Source organism: Anomaloglossus baeobatrachus, chromosome 9, assembly GCF_048569485.1.
Source record: "Anomaloglossus baeobatrachus isolate aAnoBae1 chromosome 9, aAnoBae1.hap1, whole genome shotgun sequence".
NCBI lineage: Eukaryota > Metazoa > Chordata > Amphibia > Anura > Aromobatidae > Anomaloglossus > Anomaloglossus baeobatrachus.
The window spans coordinates 138028925-138044043 of record NC_134361.1 but is presented as its reverse complement, the minus strand read 5'-3'; positions in this window follow the sequence as shown (position 1 = coordinate 138044043).

The following is a 15119-nucleotide window of genomic DNA, read 5'->3' as shown; positions in this document are numbered from 1 at the left end:
AAAACAGTCCCCAAAACATTTCCTCTTTCACCAATTTATTGTAAGAAAAAAAATAAAGGGGTCCCACGACGACTCTGGACCGTCTAGAATATGGGCGGGAGACACTCAGGGAACGTATCCCCCATTTTCTAGGAGTGCGGACCCTTCATGTGAGGAGTGTGGGTGCAATGAATCTGCACTCACTCTCCCCGGGTCCACAGCAGCAGAGTCCATGTCGTAATGGTTGCTACCAAAGCTGCAATGCCCTGCTCATGAGGTAAGGGCATGCCTAATCAGGAGAACTACTGTAGAGGAAGCTCTGCTCACTGGTATATAGGTGCTCAGAGGTAATAATAGATAAAATTAGTGAGTAACCTCGGCACTCTAAATCTCCCAGACTAAGTCAGTAAGTCACAACAGATAGTAATGCAAAATCACTCTTTATTGGTCCGTATTAAGAAAAAAAAATTTTCATAAGCATATATGTTTTTGTCCAAAACAAGTTACAAATGACGTTTCGGCCTGAGCCTTCGTCAGATTGGACTTATCTGCATGTAATCATGAAAAATGACAATAACCAGTATCACATAAGAGTGAGAGAACAATAACATAAACTCGAACAATGTAGAGGTACAATTGGGATGCAACAAAAAAATTGCAACACAGCAAGAAATGAAACACGTGATACAAATGTCATAATACAGTACAAGGACAATATAGTAATGACAAATATGGGGTCAGAGTAGGCTTAGACAGCTCTGGTACGAAAGAGATGTCAATCATAAAGTAACATGTGCAGTAGGTGTAGAGCTACACTATGCATGGCAGAGCTAATGGGTACACCGACCATAGAAAAAGAACAGAGAAAAAGTGGAGAAAAAGTGGAGAAAAAGTGGAGAAAAAATGGAGAAAAGGTGGAGAAAAAGTGGAGAAAAAGTGGAGAAAAAATGGAGAAAAAATGGAGAAAAAGTGGAGAAGTGGAGAAGAAGTGGAGAAAAAGTGGAGAAAAAGTGGAGAAAAAGTGGAGAAAAAATGGAGAAACAGTGGAGAAAAAGTGGAGAAAAAAGTGGAGAAAAAGTGGAGAAAAAGTGGAGAAAAAGTGGAGAAAAAGTGGAGAAAAAGTGGAGAAAAAGTGGAGAAAAAATGGAGAAAAAGTGGAGAAAAGGTGGAGAAAAGGTGGAGAAAAGGTGGAGAAAAAGTGGAGAAGAAGTGGAGAAAAAATGGAGAAAAAGTGGAGAAAAAGTGGAGAAAAAGTGGAGAAAAAATGGAGAAAAAGTGTAGAAAAAGTGGAGAAAAAGTGGAGAAAAAGCGGAGAAAAAATGGAGAAAAAGTGGAGAAAAAGTGGAGAAAAAATGGAGAAAAAGTGGAGAAAAAGTGGAGAAAAAATGGAGAAAAAGTGGAGAAAAAGTGGAGAAAAAATGTAGAAAAAGTGGAGAAAAAATGGAGAAAAGGTGGAGAAAAAGTGGAGAAAAAGTGGAGAAAAAGTGGAGAAAAAAATGGAGAAAAAAATGGAGAAAAAAATGGAGAAAAAGTGGAGAAGAAGTGGAGAAGAAGTGCAGAAGAAGTGTTTGTTCATGCCAGATGGGAGATAAATAATTTTTTACCGGCGCTGTCATTTACTGTAACGTGATCATCGGTGTACGGTGTATACCTGTGATCACATGAGCGGGGACTGGAAAAACCGTCCTGAATCATGATCTCCAGGGTCTCAGCTAGCCCTGAAACCCCGGAGATTTTCTGACACCGGGGGGCGTTATTCACTTATTTCTGCCTGCTGTTTATAAACGGCAGATTAGAATAAGGCTACATTAACACGGCCGATCCATTTTTGCGGTCGGCAAAACACAGTCCGTTTTTTTTCACGGGTGCATCCGTGTGGCATCCGTTTCCGTTCCGTAGACGGTCTGTATGTCATCCGTGTGCCTTCCGTTTTTTTTGTGTACTGCAAAAAAACTGAAGGAGGGTAAATGCATAAATTTACCCAGGGTCCATAGCTTCATCCTACATGAGGCGGTCACATGTTCACTCCAGTGCCATTTTCTACTGCTTTTCACAGCGTAGAGCGCTCTGGCGATTTTCTTGTGCTTGTGCACTTCATATCAGTCTTTTCTGTCATTATAATGGCAGAAAGACACATAATGTCCCACTCTCCTGCATTTTGTAATTTTGCACCCTTTGGTGCCTTTCATGTGGCTCTAAGGGGTGCTTAGCTTTGTATTTAGCCAAAAAAATGAAAAAAAAAATGACGTAGGGTTCCCCCTAGTTTTGTAGCCAGCTAGGGTAAAGCAGACGGCTGCAGCCTGCAGACCACAGCTGGCAACCTCACCTTGGCTGGTAATCCAAAACTGAGGGCACCCCACGCTGTTATTTTAAATTAAATAAATAATTAAAAAAAAAAAACCACGTAGGGGTCCCCCAAAATTGGATCACCAGCCAAGGTAAAGCAGACAGCTGGGGTCTGATATTCTCAGACTAGGGAGGTCCATGGTTATTGGACTCTCCCCAGCCTAAAAATAGCAGGCCGCAGCCGCCCTAGAAGTGGCGCATCCATTAGATGTGCCAATCCTGGAGCTTCGCCCCAGCTCATCCCGCGCCCTGGTGCGGTGGCAAACGGGGTAATATATGGGGTTAATACCAGATGTGTAATGTCACCTGGCATCAAGCCCTGGGGTTGGTGAGGTCAGGCGTCTATCAGATACCCGACATCACCAACCCAGTCAGTAATAAAAAAAAATAGACGACAAACACATTTTTATTTGAAAAAACACTCCCCAAAACATTCCCTCTTTAATCAATTTATTAGAAAGAAAAACAAATGCAGGTCTGGTGTAATCCAAGGGGTTGCCATGACGATCCACACTGTCCCAGTCAATGAAGAGCAGAATGTTCCCCATTGGCTGGGAGAGCAATGCAGTGACCTGAGCTAACATCAATGGGTCAGCCCAGGTCACTGCAGGGGATGACAAGTGCTGCTGTCAGCGAGGTACATTACCTGCGCTGATCTCCAGCACTGCCGACAGCACCTGTCACTGAGTTCAATGACCGCCGCCTTCACAGCCAAGTATCGCGAGATGCCCGTGACGTCACCGCTAGTCAATCTCGGGTCAGAAGCGAGAGAAGGTGATGTGACAAGCGCGGCCATGGAGGACAGTGACAGCGCTGAGGTCGGGATGGCGGGACTTCATCACCGCAGGTAAGCCGAGCGGGACCATGTGTGCAGAGTGTGTGTGCAGAGTGTGTGTGTGTGTACGTGTGTAAATGCCGCGGGCAGGAGGGGCGGAGCGAGCTGAGCGGGGAAGTGTCGGCTTCCTGCACGTAACTAGGATAAACATCGGGTTACTAACCAAAGCGCTTTGCTTGGATACCCGATGTTTATCTTGGTTACCAGCTTGTCGCAGGCTGCCAGCGATGGCTTCTGCACACTATAGCTGTAAAAAGCCCTGCTTTTTGCTGCTAGAACCGTTCTCGAACGTATCTAGAACTATCGAGCTTTTGCAAAAAGCTCGAGTTCTAGTTCGATCTAGAACAGCCCCCAAAATCACTCGAACCGCGAACTGGAGAACCACGAACCATGAACCGCGCTCAACTCTAGTGGTCAGAAGGCTGTATTCTGACTTAGTTTTGGGAAATCGTCTGGTGGTGGGAGTATCGTTACACATTGGTATATAGTTAAGGTCTTTTCCTCAGGCCAGTGGTCGGCTTGACTGTCTTCGGTTCCGTGTTGTTGTGACTTCGGGGTGGAATGGTTTTGGCTATTGGACTAGGTGGAAATTTCAGGATCGGTGCGATCACACACAGTTTACGGGAAAAGCAGCGTTTTGGTACTGCACGTGGGTGGAGGAGACGTGGTCGCTGGGGGGCATCCGGGGTGCTTGATCCGTGACATCGGGCCTGATTTCCCCGGGCCATTTCTTCCTGCCTGGGTGCCGTACTCGTGTTGTTGTTCGCAGAGGCATGACCGCCTAGTGGTTTTATTACTGGGTATGTTTTAGGAATCTGTCAGAGGTTGGGGAAACAGTGGAGGTTGTTTTGTTTCCAACTATAAGGGTTGGCTTTGCTTAATTATCAGTTGATGTGTAATTTTCGGAGGCGCCTGCAGTGTAGCTGTCTCAACGAGGCCGAGCTTGCCCCTTATTCCATGGAGATGGGGGTGGCAGCTCATGTGGCTCGTTGGGGACTGGTCGCGCAGGCGGTACATAGGATCGGACGATGTGGTCGGCTAGTTGCAGGTCTTGGGGGCGGCTGACCTTGTTGTACTGGTGGTGTGGTGCAGGTTGGCATCATGAGGTCTATTGGGGGGGGTCATTTTGCTCGATTAACATTGGTCCCACAGCATTGGTTGCTCGAGCCGAGGAGTCGGCTCGGGTTTTGGTGGTGGGGCTCGCACGTACAAGGTGTCATACGTGCTCGCTGTGGCGGAAAGGAGGGGGTATTTGAAGTCGATGGATTGCACAAAGAGCGGGGGGGAACCCAGTGCAGGAACGGGTTACCCCTGCTGGTGCAATGGTAAGGCTGGTGGGTCCCTGCTGTGCTCGGTCACAGCGGGACATGTTAACGTGGGACCCTGCTGTGCTGGGTCACAGCAGGGCATGTTAATGTGCTGGGTGTCCTCGAGCCGGTGTGGTGCGGCTGAGGGCACATGGTGGAGCAACACTTGGCTGGGTGTCCTCGAGCTGGTGTGGTGCGGCTGAGGGCACATGGTGAAGCTGGTGTTGCAATCATGTACAAAGGGACTCTTCACTTACCCCCCCTCCTTTGCTGGTGGTTATGTTTATGGAGTTATTTACTATATTTATTAATAAAATGTTATTGATTATTTTGGTGTTAATTAACGAGGCTGCTGTGGCTTTTACATCCAATGTCACGCAGTCTGTGTCTTATTTTGAGTGGAAAAGCGGTAAAAGGTGGATAACTGGTTTGGGTCAGAACGGCAAGTTAGAGCCATCAGTCAGACTTTCCTAAGTCAAGAAAAGCCCGGACGCCTGCCCTGAAAGGCCTCAAATGAGGGCAACATGACTGAGGAGGGATGCTAGACCTGAGGGTTAGCAAGGGGTTAAGGTGCAGGGTATTTTGTGCGGGAAAAGTGGGAGGTGGAGTTATAGGGCTGTGGGGCCATGTAATTGGTCAGGGGGTTGCTAGTGTAGGGGAGTATATATAGGGTCGGATTAGGAGGTGGGAGGTCATTCACTACCTGGAAGACGTCTGGAATTGTCCCGCCCACCCGCCCTATTTTAGGATTTCTGTCGATCAACATGGAGAGACGAAGAGGATTGACCTTGTCGCAGCAGTCAGCGGAAAGGAGGGGGGTATTTGAAGTCGGTGGATTGCACAAAGAGCGGGGGGGAACCCAGTGCAGGAACGGGTTACCCCTGGTGGTGCAATGGTATGGTTGGTGGGTCCCTGCTGTGCTCGGTCACAGCGGGACATGTTAACGTGGGACCCTGCTGTGCTGGGTAACAGTAGGGCATGTTAATGTGCTGGGTGTCCTCGAGCCGGTGTGGTGCGGCTGAGGGCACATGGTGGAGCAACACTCGGCTGGGTGTCCTCGAGTCGGTGTGGTGCGGCTGAGGGCACATGGTGGAGCTGGTGTTGCAATCATGTACAAAGGGACTCTTCACTTACCCCCCTTCCTTTGCTGGTGGTTATGTTTATGGAGTTATTTACTATATTTATGAATAAAATGTTATTGATTACTTTGGTGTTAATAAACGAGGCTGCTGTGGCCTTTACATTCAATGTCACGCAGTCTGTGTCTTATTTTGAGTGGAAAAGCGGTAAAAGGTGGATAACTGGTTTGGGTCAGAACGGCAAGTTAGGGCCGTCAGTCAGACTTTCCTAAGTCATTTGTTCTTGTCCATTTCCCATATGTTTGTGTTGTGTTGTGAGTAGTGATGAGCGAGTACTAAAAAGCTCGGGTGCTCGAAGCTCGGGCCGAGCCTCCCAAGATACTCGTGTACTCGGGCCGAGCAACGAGCCCAATGTTATCCTATGGGAGACCCGAGTATTTTTGTGAAATGACCCCCCGGCAGCATGGAGAAACCCTAAAAATGTCACAAAAGTCTCAGAAGAGTGCTCAAATGACATGGCAACAGCATGGGGAAGACCCCTTGAAGCATTTATCACTGAAAAGTCACAGCTGTGAACAATTTTGTCCGCGTTTTACGCCATTTTTACGGACTCACCAGAAAACCTTCCAAAATGACCCCAAAATGATTTTTCATGGCGGAAATGTTAAGGGCACATACCCAATAGTGAGATAGAGCTGGTGTATGTTACTTTTTGAGATTAATACATGAAAGATTTTACGTGAAAACATTGTGTGGCACTCCGATGTCCCTGAGAAGAGACGTACATGAAGGCCTCTTGAGTCTAATGTGCCCATTTTGAGGAAGTGAGTCTTTGTAGTATTTTCCTTTGCCAGGGCAGTCCAAAATTGTGAGGTTCACCAATGCCCCTGCATACAGACGTGCATGAGGGCCTGTAAACCTGAAGTGCCCATTGTAAGGAAGTGGGTCTATTGTAGTATAGCCCTTAGGCAGGGCAGCCAAAAATTGGGAGGCTCCACGTTGTCCCTGGGTAGAGACGTGCATGAGGGCCTCAAAACATTAAGTGTCCATTGTCAGGAAGTGGGTGTATTATAGTATAGCCCTTAGGCAGGGCAGCCAAAAATTGGGAGGCTCCACATTGTCCCTGGATAGAGACGTGCATGATGGCCTGTAAACCTGAAGTGCCCATTGTAAGGAAGTGGGTCTATTGTAGTATAGCCCTTAGGCAGGGCAGCCAAAAATTGGGAGGCTCCACATTGTCCCTGGATAGAGACGTGCATGATGGCCTGTAAACCTGAAGTGCCCATTGTAAGGAAGTGGGTCTATTTTAGTATAGCCCTTTGCCAGGGCAGCCAAAAATTGGGAGGCTCCACGTTGTCCCTGGATAGAGACGTGCATGATGGCCTGTAAACCTGAAGTGCCCATTGTAAGGAAGTGGGTCTATTGTAGTATAGCCCTTAGGCAGGGCAGCCAAAAATTGGGAGGCTCCACATTGTCCCTGGATAGAGACGTGCATGATGGCCTGTAAACCTGAAGTGCCCATTGTCAGGAAGTGGGTGTATTATAGTATAGCCCTTAGGCAGGGCAGCCAAAAATTGGGAGGCTCCACATTGTCCCTGGATAGAGACGTGCATGATGGCCTGTAAACCTGAAGTGCCCATTGTAAGGAAGTGGGTCTATTGTAGTATAGCCCTTAGGCAGGGCAGCCAAAAATTGGGAGGCTCCACATTGTCCCTGGATAGAGACGTGCATGATGGCCTGTAAACCTGAAGTGCCCATTGTAAGGAAGTGGGTCTATTGTAGTATAGCCCTTAGGCAGGGCAGCCAAAAATTGGGAGGCTCCACATTGTCCCTGGATAGAGACGTGCATGATGGCCTGTAAACCTGAAGTGCCCATTGTAAGGAAGTGGGTCTATTGTAGTATAGCCCTTAGGCAGGGCAGCCAAAAATTGGGAGGCTCCACATTGTCCCTGGATAGAGACGTGCATGATGGCCTGTAAACCTGAAGTGCCCATTGTCAGGAAGTGGGTGTATTATAGTATAGCCCTTAGGCAGGGCAGCCAAAAATTGGGAGGCTCCACATTGTCCCTGGATAGAGACGTGCATGATGGCCTGTAAACCTGAAGTGCCCATTGTAAGGAAGTGGGTCTATTGTAGTATAGCCCTTAGGCAGGGCAGCCAAAAATTGGGAGGCTCCACATTGTCCCTGGATAGAGACGTGCATGATGGCCTGTAAACCTGAAGTGCCCATTGTAAGGAAGTGGGTCTATTGTAGTATAGCCCTTAGGCAGGGCAGCCAAAAATTGGGAGGCTCCACATTGTCCCTGGATAGAGACGTGCATGATGGCCTGTAAACCTGAAGTGCCCATTGTAAGGAAGTGGGTCTATTGTAGTATAGCCCTTAGGCAGGGCAGCCAAAAATTGGGAGGCTCCACATTGTCCCTGGATAGAGACGTGCATGATGGCCTGTAAACCTGAAGTGCCCATTGTAAGGAAGTGGGTCTATTTTAGTATAGCCCTTTGCCAGGGCAGCCAAAAATTGGGAGGCTCCACGTTGTCCCTGGATAGAGACGTGCATGATGGCCTGTAAACCTGAAGTGCCCATTGTAAGGAAGTGGGTCTATTGTAGTATAGCCCTTAGGCAGGGCAGCCAAAAATTGGGAGGCTCCACGTTGTCCCTGGGTAGAGACGTGCATGAGGACCTCAAAACATTAAGTGTTCATTGTCAGGAAGTGGGTGTATTATAGTATAGCCCTTAGGCAGGGCAGCCAAAAATTGGGAGGCTCCACATTGTCCCTGGATAGAGACGTGCATGATAGCCTGTAAACCTGAAGTGCCCATTGTAAGGAAGTGGGTCTATTGTAGTATAGCCCTTAGGCAGGGCAGCCAAAAATTGGGAGGCTCCACGTTGTCCCTGGGTAGAGACGTGCATGAGGGCCTCAAAACATTGTTCCCATTGCAAAGGAGCGGGTCTCCTGTCGTTGTAATGTCCATTCTGCAAAGAATGGGCGAAAAAATTTACCACTGGGGGTATACCTGAAACAAAGGCCTAAGTATTGCAATTTGTAACGGTCATCATCATGGTGGCGCATGAGGAGAAGGAGGAGCAGTCCAGCGATTATCCAAAGTCCAGAAGTGTGTACCCATGGGTGAGTGGAGGTACATGGCAAACTTTAAATTCCGCTCTCATTTGCTGGTGGTGTGGTGAAGTCTGGCCCAATCCAACCCTTGTTCATCTTGATCAGAGTCAGCCTGTCAGCATTTTCAGTTGACAGGCGGGTGCGTTTATCTGTAATGATTCCACCTGCGGCACTAAAAACACGCTCTGACAAAACGCTAGCAGCAGGGCAGGCCAGGACTTCCAAGGCGTAGAGAGCCAATTCATGCCACGTGTCCAGCTTGGATACCCAATAATTGTAAGGCACAGAGGAATGTCGGAGTACAGTTGTTCGATCTGCAAGGTACTCCTTCAGCATCTGGGCAAACTTAGGATTTCTTGTGGCACTACCCCGCACCTCAGGGGCTGTGGTACGTGAGGGGCTGAGAAAACTGTCCCACATCTTAAAGACTGTTCCCCTACCTCTGGCGGATTGGACTTGTGCCTCTCTCGGCTGTACGCCTCGGTTGTCCACTGATTCCTGACCTATGCCGCTAGCGTTTTGTGAGGGGAATGCTTTGCCTACTTCCGTGACTATGGCCTTCCGGAACTGCTGCATTTTGGTTGACCTCTCCTCCACGGGAATAAGAGACAAAAAGTTCTCCTTGTAGCGTGGGTCTAACAGTGTTACCAACCAGTAATGATTGTCGGCCAAGATGTTCTTAACGCGAGGGTCACGAGACAGGCAGCTTACCATAAAGTCAGCCATGTGCGCCAGACTCTTAACAGCCAGGACTTCAGTAGCCTGACCAACAAGATGACTGAACATGCTGTCCTCCTCCTCCTCCTCCTCCTCCTCCTCATCTACCCTGTCCTCTGGCCAGCCACGCTGAACCGAGGATATGACTGGTGTGCATGTCATATCCTCAATTTGGCCGGAGAGTTGCTCCATGTCTTCATCCTCCTCCTCGTCATAGTCCTCCACTGCACGTTGTGATGAGACGAGGCTGGGCTGTGTGTTATCACCCACACCCACTACTGTTTCTTGCTGCAACTCATCGCGCTCCGCCTGCAATGCATCATGTTTGTTTTTCAGCAGAGACCGTTTTAGAAGGCAGAGTAGCGGTATGGTGACGCTAATAATGCGTCATCACCACTCACCATCTTGGTGGAGTCCTCAAAGTTTTGGAGGATGGTACATAGGTCTGACATCCATCTCCACTCCTCAGGTGTTATGTGTGGAGTTTGACCCATTTCCCGACGGCTTAGGTGATGCAGGTACTCAACAACTGCCCTCTTCTGCTCACATATCCTGACCAACATGTGCAGAGTTGAATTCCAACGCGTGGGGACATCACACACCAGTCTGTGAGCCGGAAGATGCAAACTGCGCTGAAAGCCGGCAAGGCCGGCTGAAGCAGTAGGTGACTTTCGAAAATGTGCAGACAGGCGGCGAACTTTTACCAGCAGATCAGACAGCTCTGGGTATGACTTTAGAAACCGCTGAACCACGAGGTTGAGCACATGGGCCACGCATGGAACATGTGTCAGCTGGCCTCGCCTCAAAGCCGCCACCAGGTTCCGGCCATTGTCACACACGACCTTTCCTGGCTTTAGGTTCAGAGGTGTGAGCCAGTGATCTGCCTGCTGTTTCAGAGCTGTCCACAGCTCTTCTGCATTGTGGGGTTTGTCACCTATGCAGATTAGCTTCAGCACAGCCTGTTGCCGCTTCGCCGAGGCAGTGCTGCAGTGCTTCCAGCTTGTGACTGGTGTGGAGGGTACAGTGGATGAGGATGCGCAGGAGGAGGAGGAGGCTGAAGAGCATGACATTCCGGAGCTGTAGAGTGTGGGTGAAACACTGACTGAGGTAGGGCCTGCAAACCTTGGTGTGGGAAGGACGTGTTCCGTCCCTCGCTCAGACTGGGTCCCAGCTTCCACAATATTAACCCAGTGTGCCGTCAACGAGATGTAGCGGCCTTGCCCACAAGCACTTGTCCACGTGTCTGTGGTTAGGTGGACCTTGGGTGAAACAGCGTTGTTCAGGGCACGTGTGATGTTTTGTGACACGTGGTTATGCAACGCGGGGACGGCACACCGGGAGAAATAGTGGCGGCTGGGGACCGAGTAACGTGGGACAGCTGCCGCCATCAGGTCACGGAATGCTTCTGTCTCCACCAGCCTAAAAGGCAACATTTCCAGCGCAAGCAGTCGCGAAATGTTAGCATTTAGAAGTGTGGCATGTGGGGTGTTGGCAGTGTATTTGCGCCTGCGTTCAAAGGTTTGCTGAATGGATAACTGAATGCTGCGCTGGGACAAGGACGTGCTTGATGATGGTGTTCTTTCTGCGTAGGCAACTGCAGGTGCAGGAGTGGAGGAGGCTTGTTCGCAGGCAGCATGGACAGGGGATTGGCTTGCATGCACAACCAGCGAAGACGTAGCAGTGACATCAGCAAGCACTGCTCCTCGACTCTGTTGTACTTCCCACAAAGTCGGGTGCTTGGCTGACATGTGCCTGATCATGCTGGTGGTGGTCAGGCTGCTAGTTTTGGTACCCCTGCTGATGCTGGCACGGCAGGTGTTGCAAATGGCCTTTTTTGAATCATCTGGATCCAACTTAAAAAACTGCCAGACTCGGGAAGACCTAACATTTGTACAGGCACCTTGTGTCGTCGTGTTGTTCCGGGGAACGGTTGCCTGACTTCTGCCTGGGGCCACCACCCTGCTTCTTACTGCCTGTTGTGATGCTACGCCTCCCTCCCCCTGTGCACTGCTGTCCTCGCTCTGCATATCCTCCTGCCAGGTTGGGTCAGTTACTGGATCATCCACCACGTCGTCTTCCTCTTCCGCACCCTGCTCCTCCTCCTGACTTCCTGACAATTGTGTCTCATCATCATCCACCACTTGTTGAGACACGTTGCCAACTTCGTGAGAACGTGGCTGCTCAAATATTTGGCCATCTGTACAGACGATCTCCTCATGACCCACTTCAATATGAGCTGGCGAGAGGCCAGAATGTGTGAATGGAAACGTGAACAGCTCTTCCGAGTGTCCAAGTGTGGGATCATTAATGTCCGAGGAGGACGTGTACTCAGCCTGGTGGTAGGAAGGAGGATCAGGTTCAGAAATGTGCGGTGCAGTATCACGGCTACTGACACTTGACCGTGTGGAAGACAGAGTGTTTGTGGTGGTGCCAATCTGACTGGAAGCATTATCTGCTATCCAACTAACAACCTGTTGACACTGGTCTTGGTTCAAGAGCGGTGTACTGCTGCGGTCCCCAAGAATTTGGGACAGGACGTGCGAGCGACTAGATGTGGCCCTTTGTTGTGGCGAAATTAGAGCTTGCCCACGACCTCGGCCTCTGCCTGCACCACCATCACGTCCACTTCCTTGTTCCTTGCCAATGCCCTTGCGCATTTTGCAATGCTGTGCACTGCTGACGTGTATATTCACTACTTGTGCGTTATATCAAAGTTTGTGGAAATTGCACACAAGTGCACCTGTACGCTGCCACCAACAGGCACACACGTGCGGTTTTAAAAACCAAGCACGGACGCAATAATAACCTAACAGGTTTTTTTGGGGAGCGACAATTACAGACAAGTCAGACACTATCTGGACTGTTTTACACTGTGTACACCAGCCCCAGATATGATGAAGGCTGGTATACGGTCACCACTACCCTGCCTGCCTGCCTGCCTGTATACTGGTACAATAGTCCTGACAAGGACTCTTCTGGTCACTAGCCTGTATTCAGACCTGGCTATACCCTGCCTGTATATAGCAACAATAGTCCTGAGAAGGACTCTGCTACTGTACTCCAACCTGGCTATACCCTGCCTGCCTGTATACAACTAGAATAGTCCTGAGAAGGACTTTTGGTCACACTGTTTGCAGCCCTGCAACTGAAAAAGCTATAAAGGGCCGCAAAGCTTTCCCTGAATCAGCGACACTCTCCCTGCACTGACTGTCTGGATAGCTGTGAGCAGAGCACAGCGCGCCGGCCGGTATAAAGGCTCGGTCACGCTGTGCAGGCCGGCCAATCACTGCAATTCCACAACTAACAGGGCTGTGGCATTGCAGTGGTCTGCCAGCCAATCCCTGCATGAGGGCTGGCTCTCAAAAGAGCGCCAACATGCAGAAATGAAGACCACGAGTACAGCACGAGTATCGCGAGATTACTCGGTCCCCGCCGAGCAGCCCGAGTACAGCGATACTCGTGCGAGTACCGAGTAGTTACAAGCATGCTCGCTCATCACTAGTTGTGAGTTGTTTGTCACCTTTTGGACACCTTTGAGGGTGTTTTCTAGGTGTTTTTATGTGTTTGAGATTGCCTCCCATTGTTTCCTATGCGGTTCGAGTGGTTCGCCGAACTGGTTCACCGAACCGAACTCGAACGAGACCTCCGTTCGGCGAACCGAACTCGAGCCGAACCACGGCCGGTTCGCTCATCTCTACTAGTGATCTGCAGACTATGTGAGGAAATATTTTTCTCTGTTTTGTCTCACCAGCTAAGAATATTCCAAGGATTCTGCCCAATGTGTGTTTTGCTGATAAGACATGAGTGTTGGTTTTTTACCCTTGTTATTTGCGCACTGTCGTATAAGGTATTTTGTCTAGCTGCCTTTCCCAATTGTTTTATATATTTGTGTTCTATAAGGCGCAGGGCACAAATATGTAATCAGGTTTGCATATTTCTATTGCCAATATCAACCCAGCACTTTCCCTGTTTTATACCTCTGTGCCAGGTCTACATTAACCCATGTTATAGGAGACGTAGAATAACAGTGGAAGAGAAGGGCTTAGGAGACATCTGTCTGAGTGCCGATCTCTGTGAATGGTTTTAGGTTATTACAGATGGTTGCTGGCTGTGCAGTGACTGGGCTGTGATGTGTTCTGTCGTCTGATGTGCTCCGAGCGCGGCCCCTTTGGTATAGAGGAGACCCACAGGGGCCTAATTACCATGCTCTCCTTTCAGTCTCACGCACACACTAACTTCAACTTCATTTAAATTCCTGTCTGACTATGCTGCTGCTTTCTGCATATAAAAAATTGATTTCTGTAAAGAAAAGACATTCTTTACTGTTTACACACCATACACCAAAGCACACGCCATGTACGTATGATGACTCTGCTGGTTCACATTTATTCACGCTCATTTGTAATGCCACATTTTGGATGGATTTCGAGCATATTCTCATTGAATGAGCAAACTTTAAAGGGAATCAACCAGCAGAATATTCATATATAAAGTAAAGCCAGTGTTATACTCCCTCTTGGATGCTGAATGTAAGAATATCTTTTGTTCTGAGATTGGAGGTTTAATTTCAGAAATATGTGAAAGTAAAGTTACAGAAATTTACTACTTTTTGATTGATTGCAGCTCCAGAATATCTAATAGGTGAGTCGTGTTTTGCAATCTATTCTTATGCCTGTCTGCCTTCCTGGCCTTAGTAGATGCTAGACTGTATGGGTTCCTTCCAGGTGTTTGTCATTTTTGTCACATGATAGGGGCGTGTTAGAAATGCAGTCCATACAGTCCAGCCTCTACCAAGGCCAGGCAGGCAGACGAATGGGATTAGATAGCAAGATGCAACCCACATATTCCCGCCTCTGTTGCACCTGTCAATCAAATAGCAGTGCATTTCTGTAACTTTACTTGCACATATTTCTGAAATTAAACATCCAAGCTCAGAACAAAAAGTCAGTATCCTATCGCCAGTATAGCACTAGCTTTACTTTATATATGAAAATCCTGATGGTTGGTTCTCTTTAAGATACTGATATCGCCCCTTGAATTGTTTCAAAATCCAGTATGGTTCTCAATGCAGACTGTTCCCACATTAGGAACAGATAATACCTGCAACAGTACATTAACAACATGCAAACCAAAAAAACTTCAATCAACTGACCAAAATATTGCACCAATTGTGTCATCCACATAGCAATGATCACAAAATATACTTACAAACATATGAATTGCTAAAATTAAGGACATTTTAAAATCAGAAGAAGATAAATCGGAGGAGCTGAGTTTTAAGGCCACTTTACATGCTATAATTTATCTGACGATGTGTCGTCGGGGTCACGGTTTTTGTGAAGCACTTCCTTCATCGTTAGCGACGTCGTTGCGTGTGATACCTACGTGCGACTCCGAACAATCGCAAATAGGGTGAAAATCGTTGATCAATGACACATCATTCAGTTTCAAAATATTGTTTGTCATTTCGAACGCAGCAGACATATTGCTACGTTTGATACCCTGCCAACGACGAACAACATCCACACGACCGCCTTGGTCAAAAAATATATCGCTGAACGATGTTGCGTCGTTTGTGAGATCTTTACGTGTGACCGCTACAAAACGACCTATGAGCGATCTCGGCAAATCGTAACTACGATCTGGGTGTGTCACATCGCTAATGAGACCGTCAGATAAATCGTAGCGTGTAACGGGGCCTTTACTGTTCTTTTCTATTTATAATATAGGAATTACC